Source organism: Bos javanicus, chromosome 10 (genome assembly GCF_032452875.1).
Source record: "Bos javanicus breed banteng chromosome 10, ARS-OSU_banteng_1.0, whole genome shotgun sequence".
In the NCBI taxonomy this organism is placed as follows: Eukaryota; Metazoa; Chordata; class Mammalia; order Artiodactyla; family Bovidae; genus Bos; species Bos javanicus.
Genome location: NC_083877.1, coordinates 12,486,381 through 12,498,570, shown reverse-complemented (window position 1 = coordinate 12,498,570; position 12,190 = coordinate 12,486,381). Strand labels below are relative to the sequence as shown.

Genomic DNA, 12,190 nt, shown 5'->3' with positions numbered 1-12,190 from the left:
ACTGTTGTTATTCTGCTTTTGGAGATCATAGACTGTTAGGGTACAGCAGATCTCCACGCATTCCATTGTGACAATGCTTTCAGTTCAGTCGCTTAGTCGTGTCTGACTCTCTGTGACCCCAAGGACTGCAACAAGCCAGGCTTCCCTGTCCATCACCAACTCCTGGAGCTTGCTCAAAGTCATGTCCATCAGGTTGGTGATGCCATCCAAACATCTCATCCTCTGTTGTCCCCTTCTCCTCCTGCCTTCAATCTTTCCCAGCATCAGGCTCTTTTTCAGTGAGTCAGTTCTTTGTGATGCTTTACTGTGTGTTTATTAGTGTAATAAACACTAATTAATGCTTGCATTAATAAACACTAATTAATGTTTGCATTAATCTCTTACTAGCAGGTGAGCTCCAAGAGGACGGGGACCGTATCTGTCTTAATCACAGCTGAATCCCAGAGTCTAGAACAGTGTCTGGCACTTAATAAATACATTTGTTGATGGACTGGAGATGTACATCCCAGTGAGGAGATGCTCAGAGGTGGGGCACCTGAACTACATATGTGTAGGGTGGGGAGATCCCACTCATAGAAGCTCATGGCCTTTCAGAGATCAAACTGCTAGAGAAAGACCAGCACCACTAAAGAGGGGAAGCTAATGTACTTTTTCTACAGACTTACCTTATTTTGGGGCTTCCAGCTGGCTCAATGTTAAAGAATCCGCCTGCACTGCAGGAGACACCAGAGGTGAGGGTTCAACTGAGCATACACACACACTTTATTTTATCCTCTGCCTGGAACAAGGTGGCAGGACAGGTGAGGTTAATCTAGCTCTGACCTTCACTAATAACATGAGAGGCTGCGCAGGATGGCAGGTAGGTCTTTCCTCTCCCTCCTCTACAGCTCAAGGCCTTTTTTATGCATGGTTCTGTTAGAACAGGAGGGAGAAGGAATTAGGCTTTGCACCTGACATAGAGGGTTTGTGGCTGAGGCTTGTTTATTTCTGGGCCTACCTTAGGAGTTAATATTGACCCCACAGTTACACAGTGGAGAGCAGACAAGATTTGGCAGGGGTTGCAAAAATCAAATGCCTTCAGGGCCTGGACAGATAAAATTAAGCTAAATCAGCTCTATTCAGAAACAGTGGAGAGTAACAAGGGCTGTGTCTGGTCAGAGAATGAATGATCCATTAATAAGCATTCCAATGTAAAATAATTTTAAAATATTAAAGACAAACAAAATGAGGCAAAGGGCTGATTTGACCTACTACTACTTCACAACCTCTAATAAAGTAACAAGCCTGATCAGGAGCAAGTCTCTAAAGGTCTCTTATACTCAGGTTCCTCATTTATAAAACCAAGAAAGACAAACTTCCTCCTGGGGCTGCTATAAGAGGTACAGTGAGAACTTGTGGGGAAGTACTTGGATTCATCAGATATTGAACTGTGTTACTGTCTAAGACCTTTTGTTTATATTGTTTTAATTCTTTATGTTATATCATTTATAGAATTTGTTTTGACTATGCAATTGTCAGTGGTGGAAATGAGCGAAATAAGCCCCCAAACATCCCATGACACTTCATCTCTCCAAGCCAGTGACTGGAGCCATACCTGCAACAGGAGGTGACATTTCAGGGTGGTATCACTTCAGAGACAGGATTTTAGCTTCACAGTCTGGTACCTATCCAGAAGGGCCTGGGGTCTAGAGGAGAGGTCAAACAGGCCTTATTAGAGGGCTTCAGTGTGGCCACTCAGAAATCCACACAGTATCAGTACAATTAACAACTGCTCTCTAAATAAGTGTGAAACAGCCCACTGAGTAAAACTCACCATCAAATCTGATTTTACAAAGGAATGTCAACTGAAGCAATAGAGAGGGTTTTTTTTTTTTTTTCTGCTTATCAATTGAAAAAGACTAAAAAATGTAATATCCAATGCTGGTGAAGACACTGGTGATAGCGGGTAAATGTGATATAGCAGCACAAGTGACCCTGCTAAACTGTAAGTCAGATCAAGTCTCTCCACACTCCAAACATTCCAGTGGCTTCCCACCTCAGTCAGAGGAAAAGCCAATGACAGTCTGCCAGCATTACTCGAAGAGCAAAAACTGAAATCTACCTAAACAGATGAACTACTGGTTACATAAAGGATTTCTCATCTTTCCAGTAGTCAATCATATAGCAGTTAAAGGAAATCAGTTCAGTTCAGTCGCTCAGTCATGTCTGAATCTTTGTGACCCCATGGACTGCAACATGCCAGGCTTCCCTGTCCATCACCAACTCCTGGAGCTTGCTCAAACTCATGTCCATCAAGTCAGTGATGCCATCCAACCATCCCATCCTCTGTCATCCCCTTCTCTTCCTGCCTTCAATCGTTCCCAGCATCAGGGTCTTTTCCAATGAGTCCATTCTTCGCATCAGGTGGCCAAAGTATTACAGTTCAGCTTCAGCATCAGTCCTTCCAATGAATATTCAGAACTGATTTCCTTTAGGATGGAATGCTTTGATCTCCTTGCAGTCCAAGGGACTCTCCAGAGTCTTCTCCAACACCACAGTTCAAAAGCATCAATTCTTCTGCACTTAAGCCTTCTTTATGGTCCAATTCTCACATCCACATATGACTTCTGTAAAAACCATAGCTTTGACTAGATGGACCTTTGTTGGCAAAGTGACGTCTCTGCTTTTTAATACACTGTCTAGGTTGGTCATAGCTTTTCTTCCAAGGAGCATGTGTTTTTTAATTTCATGGGTGCAGTCACCATCTGCAGTAATTTGCAGCCCAAGAAAATAAAGTCTCTCACTGTTTCCACTGTTTCCCCATCTATTTGCCATGAAGTGATGGGACTGGATGCCATGATCTTCGTTTTTTGAATGTTGAGTTTTAAGACAGCCTTTTCACTCTCCTCTTTCACTTTCATCAAGAGGCTCTTTAGTTCTTCTTCGCTTTCTGCTGTAAGGATGGTGTCATCTGCATATCTGAGGTTATTGATATTTCTCCCAGCAGTCTGGATTCCAGCTTGTGCTTCATCCACCCCAACATTTTGCACAATGTACTCTGCATATAAGTTAAATAAGTAGGGTGACAATACACAGCCTTGACATACTCCTTTCCCTATGTGAAACCAGTCTGTTGTTCCATGTTTGGTTCTAACTGTTGCTTCCTGACCTGCATACAGATTTCTTAGGAGGTGGTCTGGTATACCCATCTCTTTAAGAAGCAGAAAATATTAAGTAGAGGTGGCAAGAATACACATGAGAACTATACAAAAAAGATCTTAATGACCCAGACAACCACAGTGGTATGATCACTCACCTTGAGCCAGACATCCTGGAATGTAAACTCAAGTGGGCCTTAGGAAGCATCACTACAAACAAAGCTAGTCAAAGTGATGGAATTCCAGTTGAACTATTTCAAATCCTAAAAGATGACGCTGTTAAAGTGCTGCACTCAACATGTCAGCAAATTTGGAAAACTCAGCAGTGGCCACAGGACTGGAAAAGGTCAGTTTTCATTCTAATCCCAAAGAAAGGAAATGCCAAATAACGTTCAAACTACGGCACAATTGCACTCATCTCACACGTTAGCAAATGCTCAAAATTCTCCAAGCCAGGCTTCAACAGTACATGAACTGAACAGAGAACTTCCAGATGTTCAAGCTGGATTTAGAAAAGGGAGAGGAACTAGAGATCAAATTGCCAACATCTGCTGGGTCATAGAAAATGCAAGAGAATTCCAGAAAAACATCTACTTCTGTTTTATTTACTACTCCATAGCCTTTGACTATGTGGATAACGACAAACTGTGGAAAATTTGTAAAAAAGATGGAAATATGAGACCACCTTACCTGCCTCCTGAGAAATCTGTTTGCAGGTCAAGAAGCAACAGTTAGAACTGGACATGGAGCAACAGACTGGTTCCAAATTGGGAAAGGAGTATGTCAAGGCTGTATATCGTCACCCTGCTTATTTAACCTATATGCAGAGTACATCATGTGAAATGTAGATGAAGCACAAGCTGGAATCCAGACTGCTGGGAGAAATATCAATAACCTCAGATATGCAGATGACACCATCCTTACAGCAGAAAGCGAAGAAGAACTAAAGAGCCTCTTGATGAAAGTGAAAGAGGAGAGTGAAAAGGCTGTCTTAAAACTCAACATTCAAAAAACGAAGATCATGGCATCCAGTCCCATCACTTCATGGCAAACAGATGGGGAAACAGTGGAAACAGTGAGAGACTTTATTTTCTTGGGCTGCACAATCACTGCAGATGGTGACTGCACCCATGAAATTAAAAGACACATTCTCCTTGGAAAAAAAGCTATGACCAACATAGAAAGCATATTGAAAAACAGAGACATTTCTTTGCCAACAAAGGTCCGTCTAATCAAAGCTATGGCTTTTCCAACAGTCATGTATGGATGTGACTGTTGGACCATAAAGAAAGCTGAGTGCAGAAGAACTGATGCTTTTGAACTGTGGTGTTGGAGAAGACTCTGGAGAGTCCCTTGGACTGCAAGGAGATCAAAGCATTCCATCCTAAAGGAAATCAGTTCTGAATATTCATTGGAAGGACTGATGCTGAAGCTAACTGCAATACTTTGGCCACCTGATGCGAAGAACGGACTCATTGGAAAAGATCCTGATGTTGGGAAAGATTGAAAGCAGGAAGAGAAGGGGATGACAGAGGATGAGATGGTTGGATGGCATCACTGACTTGATGGACATGAGTTTGAGCAAGCTCCAGGAGCTGGTGATGGACAGGGAAGCCTGGCATGTTGCAGTCCATGGGGTCACACAGAGTCAGACATGACTGAGCGACTGAACTGAACTGACTGAAAAAATAGCTTTGTTTTGCTTTATCTGCTTTTTCAGTGAAAGATATTACCAAAGTTTTAAGCGGGTGAGGGGAGAGCCTGGAAAGAGAGATGTAGGCCTATATTATGAGAAGCCTTTAAAAATTTAGACTTTATATCATTTTTCAAAGGAGAGGGTGTTCTAAATTAAAACATTCAGTTCTATTTTCTCAGCAAATGTAGTATCCACCAAATTTTCTGTTTTCTCTCTTTGAACTTTTTCCTAACATCCTCTCTTCCTTCTTCCTATCTTCTTTCCACAAATATATATTGAGTGTCACATTCCAGACCCTGGGGATCCAATTGTGGATAAGATTCACCCCTATTTACAGAGCAGAGATGAAGTTAATTGAAACTGCAATTGTATAAAATTGTTTGTTTTTTCAATGAGTCCATTATTTTAGACTGAGAAAGCTTTGTGGTTTTCTCAAATGCTGTAGAAAAGACTGAAGGAGGACTGAGACGGAGATCAGAGTTTCTTTATGAAATATACTGCAAAGGAAGAAAGATATGTAGGAATAAACCTACAGATTAAGAAACTTTAGACATATATGAAGAAATTGCAATGTCTGGATGTTACTTGGATCCTAATTCAAACAACCAAAGTGTAAAAAAGTAAAACTTATGATATTTATGAGTCAACTGGATATTTGAAAGTTGACTAGGTATTTGATGAAACTAGGGGTTTACTGCTACTTATTTTAAATGTGATAATGGTACTGTAATTGTTATGGACTTAAGTCTCTCCCTTTCAAGAGAATGAGAAGACAAGTCAGATTGGGAGAAAATATCTGCAAAATACATATCTGATAAGGGACCATTATCCAAAATAAGGGCTTCCCTGGTGGCTCAGATGGTAAAGAATCTGCCTGCAATGCGGGAGACTTGGGTTCGATCCCTGGGTTGGAAAGATCCCCTGGGGGAGGGCACAGCAACCCACTCCAGTATTCTTCTTGAGAATACTACAGTCCACTGGGTCACAAAGAGTTGGACACAACTGAGCGACTAAGCACACACACAAACACATACACATGTATCCAAAATATACAAACAACACTTAAAACTTAACAAGAAGAAAGCAAATGATCTTATTAAAAAATGGGCAAAACCCCTGAACACTTTACCAAATTAGATATACAGATGGCAAGTAAGCACATGACAAGATGTTCAACATCATATGTCACTAGGGAACTACAAATTAAAACAACAATGATATACTACTATTTACCTATTACTATAGTCAAAATCCAGAACACTGACAACATCAAATGCTGGTGAGAAGGCAGAGCATCAGGAATATATAACAGAACCACCACCAATGCTGCTAAGCTAAGCTAAGTCACTTCAGTCTTGTCTGACTCTGTGCGACCCCATAGACGGCAGCCCACCAGGCTCCCCCATCCCTGGGATTCTCCAGGCAAAAACACTAGAGTGGGTTGCCATTTCCTTCTTCAATGCATGGAAGTGAAAGTGAAGTCGCTCAGTCGTGTCCGACCCTCAGTGACCCCATGGACTGCAGCCCACCAGGCTCCTCCGTCCATGGGATTTTCCAGGAAAGAGTTCTGGAGTGGGGTGCCATTGCCTTCTCCACACCAATGCTGCTAGGAATATATAATAGTACAATCACTTCAAAGGACAGTTTGGCAGTTTCTTACAAAACTAAACATATGTTTACTATACAAGCCAGCAATCTCTCTCCATGATATTTATCTAGTTGAGTTGAAAAAACCTCTGCCCACAGAAAAACACGCACAAGGATGTTTATAGTAGTTTTACTGACCATTGCCAAAACTTGGAAATAACCAAGATATTCTTCAGTAAACTGTGGTTTACCCAAACAATGGAATATTATTAACATATAGCACAAAAAAGAAATGAGCTATCAAGCCATGAACAGACATGAAAGAACTTTAAATGTGTATCATCAAGTAAAAGAAGCCAAACTGAAAGGACTACTTACTGTATGATTCCAACTAAATGACATTCTGGAAAAGCAAAACCATGAAGACAGTAAAAGGATCAGTGGTTCCTGGAAGTCATGGGAGAGGGAGGGATAAAAAGAGCAGAGAGGATTTTTAGAGCAGTGAAACTATTCTGTATGATGCTACAATGCTGGATACATGTCACCATACATTTGTCAAAACCCACAGAAAGTACAGCACCAAGAGTGAACCCTGTAATAAACTACGGACTTTGGGTGATAATGCTGTGTCAGTGTAGGTTCATAGAGTATAACAAATGTATCACTCTGGTGCCGGGATGTTGACAGTGGTGGAGGCTGTGTGTGCTAGACAGAGGATATGAGAACTCTCTGTTCTTTCACTCCATTTTGCTGTGAACCTAAAAGTGCTCTAAAAATAAAGTTTATTCATCAAAAAAGCCTTCTCTTTTAGGGATACATAATAAAGTATTTATGGATAAGATGTTATGCAATCTGTGATTTGTATCAAAACAAAATGTTGGAGAGAAGTGGGTAGGGTATAAATCAAAGAAGACTGAGAATTGAGCTGATAGTAGAAACTGGGTGAAGGGTATGTGGGGGTTTATTATGCTGCTCCCCATCTTTGTCTATGTTTGAACATCTTCAGTATTATTAAGACAAATGGGACATATCTAGAATTTCTTCGGACTTCTACTTTGGTGAAAATAGAGGAATAGGGTGGGATGATGAGGGAAAGCAGATAGCCTGGAGCTTAGAAGTATGATTTGTCACTGGACAAGGTCTAGACTAGAGAAGGGAGGGAGGAAGACATAGGGCAAAGGACAGTATAGGAGATGGAAAGGGAGGGAAGAGCAGAAAAGGAATGTGGACTCACTGCCTTCCCTTCACTTTCTCTCTTCCCCTTTTCCTCACTCACTCCTTACCTTTCCTCTCTGTAGATGAAAAAATCATATTGGGAACTTAACAGTGAACATTTCAGGCACCAATCCATGAAATTTCAATTCAGTCAGCATGCCCTTAGAATCTACATTTCAACATGTGTTGTAGGAGATTGGATGGGTATCTGAACCTCCCTTGAGTCCCAATATCTGGCTTCTGTGAGCAGCATGTTATTTCTGTCACTAACCTTTACTCTGCCAGACTGGGGACCAAATCACTCTGCCTTTCAAAGCCTCTGTGACAGTGGTCCACTGTTTCAAAGCAGGAAAAAATAAAGGGGATGACAGATTATGCAAAAAGAAGTTGTTTATTGATTTCCTTTAACGTATGTGTGGAAACATGCAAATGCTAAAGGTCTCCTGAGTGGGAAAAACAAATTCATTAGCCTGCTCTGACTTGAAAGACATATCCTTTACGACCTTCTAACTCCTTGTGCTAACGTTCTCTGATTTTATATTCACTGAACAACCTTTTGATGTTTAATGGAATTCTACTAAGAATTAAAAAACAAAAACAAAAGCCCTTACCAGTTGCCTCAAGTGATATGGTTCTCTTGATAGTTCTACCTTTCATCATCAATTTTAATCAACTGTCCTTTTGCTTCCCAGGTTTTCTGAAAGCCTGTATTCAGAAGATGTGATTACCCAACAGCAAACTAATAAATTCAATCTTTAGTACCGGGTAAGGTAAGGAATCAGTCCATGGAACTGAGCTGGAACTGAGCACAGGGCTGTCGTCACACATTAGGGGTAACTCAGCAACTCCCTTACCCACACGTTCTTGGCCACATGCCTCCAACTAGGGAAAGAATTTTAAATTATAACAAAGTAATCAGGATGCAGCCTTACTTACCTAGAGTCCAGTGCCTGCTCAAGCACTGAGTCTTGAGATAGTGGGACCAGCCAAGCTGGTAGAGGAGTTCTGAAGCAAATAAGGCAGTCTGTCCCTGGCCCCTGATGCTGCCAGGGACATGCCCATGGACTGATGTGCCGTCCTCTGCCTCCTCTGATGTAAGGAGGAGACAGGAAAGAACTACAGCAACTGGAGCCCACACTTTCCCACAGAACAAACTGTGACTAGTCAGACTCAGTTGTTTGGTTCAAAACATCCTCCTTCTGTGACCCACCCCCTACCACACCCCATCAGGGAAGAGCGGAAGAAAAGGAGGCAAAGGCCTAAAGCCTTCTAGATGCCTTTCTGTTCCCACTTGCAACCTATGTGGTACAGAATTGTTCTTTGAACCATAACTAGCCAGGGGCTTGCTGGCATTCATTCAGGCATATCTCTAGCTGACATTTCCTGGCTCCCAAGAGGTTAGAAAGAAAGTCTCTTCTTGTCCCCTCAAAGACCTCGCTGAGGCAAAGGCTGCTATAGGGACCCCAGGTTGCCAGAGGTGAGGTAGGCAAGGACCCATGATGCCTCACAGAAAAGCCTAAGTGCAAATCCTCAGCAGTGACCTTGGCCAGGGCAAGGGAACTGACTGAACCCTCTCCCTGCTTCCCTCAAAAGCTGCTGCTGCTAAGTCGCTTCAGTCGTGTCCGACTCTGTGCGAGGGACAAAGTGAGCATCTAGGCTGAGGAGACCAAGAGGGAAAGTCTTGATATGGAAATTGGCTCACGTCAACTACGAAAAATACACAGTATGCTTAGTATGGGCACTACTCAAGCAGGGATTACTTTAAAAAGAGTAGGAAGAGGGGTCTGTCACCTGGTACAGAGGATATGAGTGAGGAGTCTGAAGAGGGACGGGGAAGAGGGGCAAATACCAGTGAGGGTCATGCTGGTGCACCAACGGGCCCACATGAGTGAGGAGACAGACTGTGAACAGGTCATGGGGTTACCCAGATAACTGAGGCCCACGCGTCAACGAGAGGCAGGTGGGCAGAAGGCCAGAAACAAAAAAGGAACAGCCCGAGAACGGGGAAAGAGAGAAGAGGCGGTCACAGCCCAGGGCCCGGCGAAGTCGAGGTCCTGTGGGGAGAGGGGTCGGTGGCGGTCGTCGCAAAATCTTTGTGATGAGAGACGCTGGGTAGCTTCTGGCTGAATCAGCGCCCCGCCCACAAAGTCCTTAAAGCCCCGCCCCAAGCGCCTCGCGCATCCCGGGCGCTGAGTTCCGTTTCGTCGCGCGGCCCTGTAGTTCCGGGTGCTGCGAGCGGGCGGAAAGTTTTTGTGGACGGACTGTGTCGGTGATGGGCACGGGGTCAGTGGAGGAGGCCGGAGTCCCTAGGCTGCTTTTGATTGCTTGTTAGAGCTGCAGGAGAAGGGGTCCGCGGCGGGGAACAGCGCGGGGCCAACGCCCGGCTTTTCTACTGCCTGGGTGCCAGTTCTGCGCCTCTCTTCGTTGTGCGGCGCTGGAGCTCCGCACAAGCACACCATTTCGGCCCCCTGCCCAGGCCCCCTTCGCCTCCTCTTCTCATAAGAGAGACTTCTAGATCTCAAAGTTTTTTGAGTGATTTTTAAGGTAAAAACACAACCAGAAGCAGACGCGATCCAAATGCAGGAGTTCTGTATTTCCAGGTTGGCACTTGAGAGGTGAAGTTGTAACTGAGAAAGGTGGAGGGGACTCAACCGGGCAAGGGATGCCAGGCCAACAGAGAAACTTAAGAGTAGGTTAGTGGATCCCTAGAAATTCGAGTGGAATCACGCCTTAAGAGCGGTAAGAATCAGTTCTTTATGAATAAACTAATTGTCTCCTTCTGGTAAGAATTAAAAATATGTAGCTGATGGAGATGGCCACATCAAGGGGCTAAGAGCTTTTCTCAAGAGTAGACTGTTCTGGAGAAAAGAAGGCTACCAGTTGTCTTAAGCATTGTTTGTAAACAGTACTTATGACAAGTGTGGGCGTGGGGTGAAAGGTAAGAATCAACCCGAGAGAGAGAACGTGTTTTCACAGAATTGCTGGACTGTGTGGGGAGGGATTTTTTTCCTTTTAATCAGAATTAGGCTGCTTGAGTGAACCATTCTTCAAGAATATTCACTTCCATCTTTTACTTCTGTGCTTACAACCTGAGTTCTGAATGGATTTCCTATGACTCTGCTCTTGTTAAGGAGGTGTGTTTGGGGGTGGACACATGCGATCAGTCAGAAGAAAGAGCCAGCTCCAGAGGTGCCTTCTAGAAGGCAAGACTGCAGGCTGTGGTCACCCATTACAGCAGATTTACAGCAGATTTCATGAGCTGGATGGAAATGCTTTCTTATATATGATCTAAATCTGTGTCCCCTGATTCTCATTCTCATTCTAAGAGATGAGGTCAGTACTGCTCATCCCCAACTTTCAGTAACTTTCATGAAGGCCTCTATGCTTGAGTGGGAATACCATAGGAGGTGGATAAACTCTGTGTAGGCAGAGGCATAGAAGTTCCTGATACCTCTGCATGAAGGAGGAGAGGAGGAAGTGTGTTTCTGGTGTGCAGAGTTAAAATTTGTAATGTGTTTTGCCAAAAATTAATGTTATAGCTGGTGCTGAGAGGTAGTTCTCTAGTAATTATCAAGTTTTGTCCAGTACATACAATGTGGCAATTGTGGGAAAGTCTTTTGTTCCTTTTTTTTTTTTTTTTTTTTTTGCCACATTGCCTGTGGAATCTTAATTCCCTGACCAGAGATTGAACCCAGGTCCCCTGCAGTGGAAGCTGGGAATCTTAACCACTGGACCACGAGGGAGGTTCTGATGTGATAGGTTCTTCAGAGACACTGATGGGCAAAAATTCACACTGCCCCTGCTCCTGTTGAGCTTGTGGTCTAATGTAGTGTAGTTGAACCAGGATTGCACAGAACCTCACTTCTTGAATAACACAGCTGAGATCCAAAAAGGGTCTGGAAAGATGAGTAGATGAAATAGTACTCAGTTGATAAACCTCAGTGCATGCATTTGACTCTCAAAGAAACTCTGAGCCTGTTAACTTTGGACACAGTTTTAACAAGCTGGATTACCTGGCTTTCTAGCTCATAGTCGCCAAAAGCCCAAAATTGCAAAGAAGGATGATTACAGAGACAAGTAGAATGCAAATTGATGGTCCAAAAATTAGTTATAAAGAGGAGGCATCAAAACACAACAGCCTGGATGGATCCCTTGAGTAAAAGGCAATGTTTCGGGGTCTGTTCTACATAATACTTGTTCCATGGGACCTTAACTGATGATCAGAGAAGGATTAAATGGGAAATATAGAGTTAGCAACTTAAACTGAATTCTTTGCTGTAGAGTTTCTGTGTCTTATTTATTTTTGGCTGTGCTAGGTCTTTGTTACTGTGTGGGCTTTTTTCTAGTTGCAGCAAGTGGGGGCCCCCTTTGTTGCAGTGCCAGGGCTTCTCATTACGGTGGCTTCTCTTGTTGCAGAGCAAGACTCTGGGGCACATGGGCTTCAGTAGTTGCGGTTCCTGGCTTTAGGGCACAGGCTCAATAGTTGTAGCACACGAGCTTAGTTGCTCCGTGTTGTGTGGGATCTGCCCAGACCAGAGCTTGCACCCATGTCTCT

At 43.3% G+C, this 12,190-nt stretch overlaps 2 protein-coding genes across 7 annotated transcripts in view; one reads left to right on the top strand and one right to left on the bottom strand.

Moving 5' to 3' along the window:
* SLC24A1 (solute carrier family 24 member 1) overlaps nt 1-9,743 on the bottom strand; it is a 53,974-nt gene extending 44,231 nt beyond the window's left edge. For 4 of the 5 annotated variants that reach the window (XM_061430105.1, XM_061430109.1, XM_061430107.1 and 1 more), the window contains exons 1-2: nt 8,572-9,743; nt 1,595-1,685 (exon numbers count right to left, since the gene is read on the bottom strand). The gene's annotated coding sequence lies outside the window, so the exon portion shown is untranslated. The remainder of the gene's footprint in view (nt 1-1,594; nt 1,686-8,571) is intronic. The other variant, XM_061430106.1, reaches the window with a different exon arrangement.
* A 135-nt stretch (nt 9,744-9,878) lies between these two features.
* The window catches only part of INTS14 (integrator complex subunit 14), a 36,320-nt gene continuing 34,008 nt past the window's right edge, over nt 9,879-12,190 (top strand). Inside the window, exon 1 of one of the 2 annotated variants that reach the window (XM_061430116.1) lies at nt 9,879-10,179. The gene's annotated coding sequence lies outside the window, so the exon portion shown is untranslated. Of the gene's footprint in view, nt 10,375-12,190 lie in introns of both variants that reach the window. The other variant, XM_061430115.1, reaches the window with a different exon arrangement.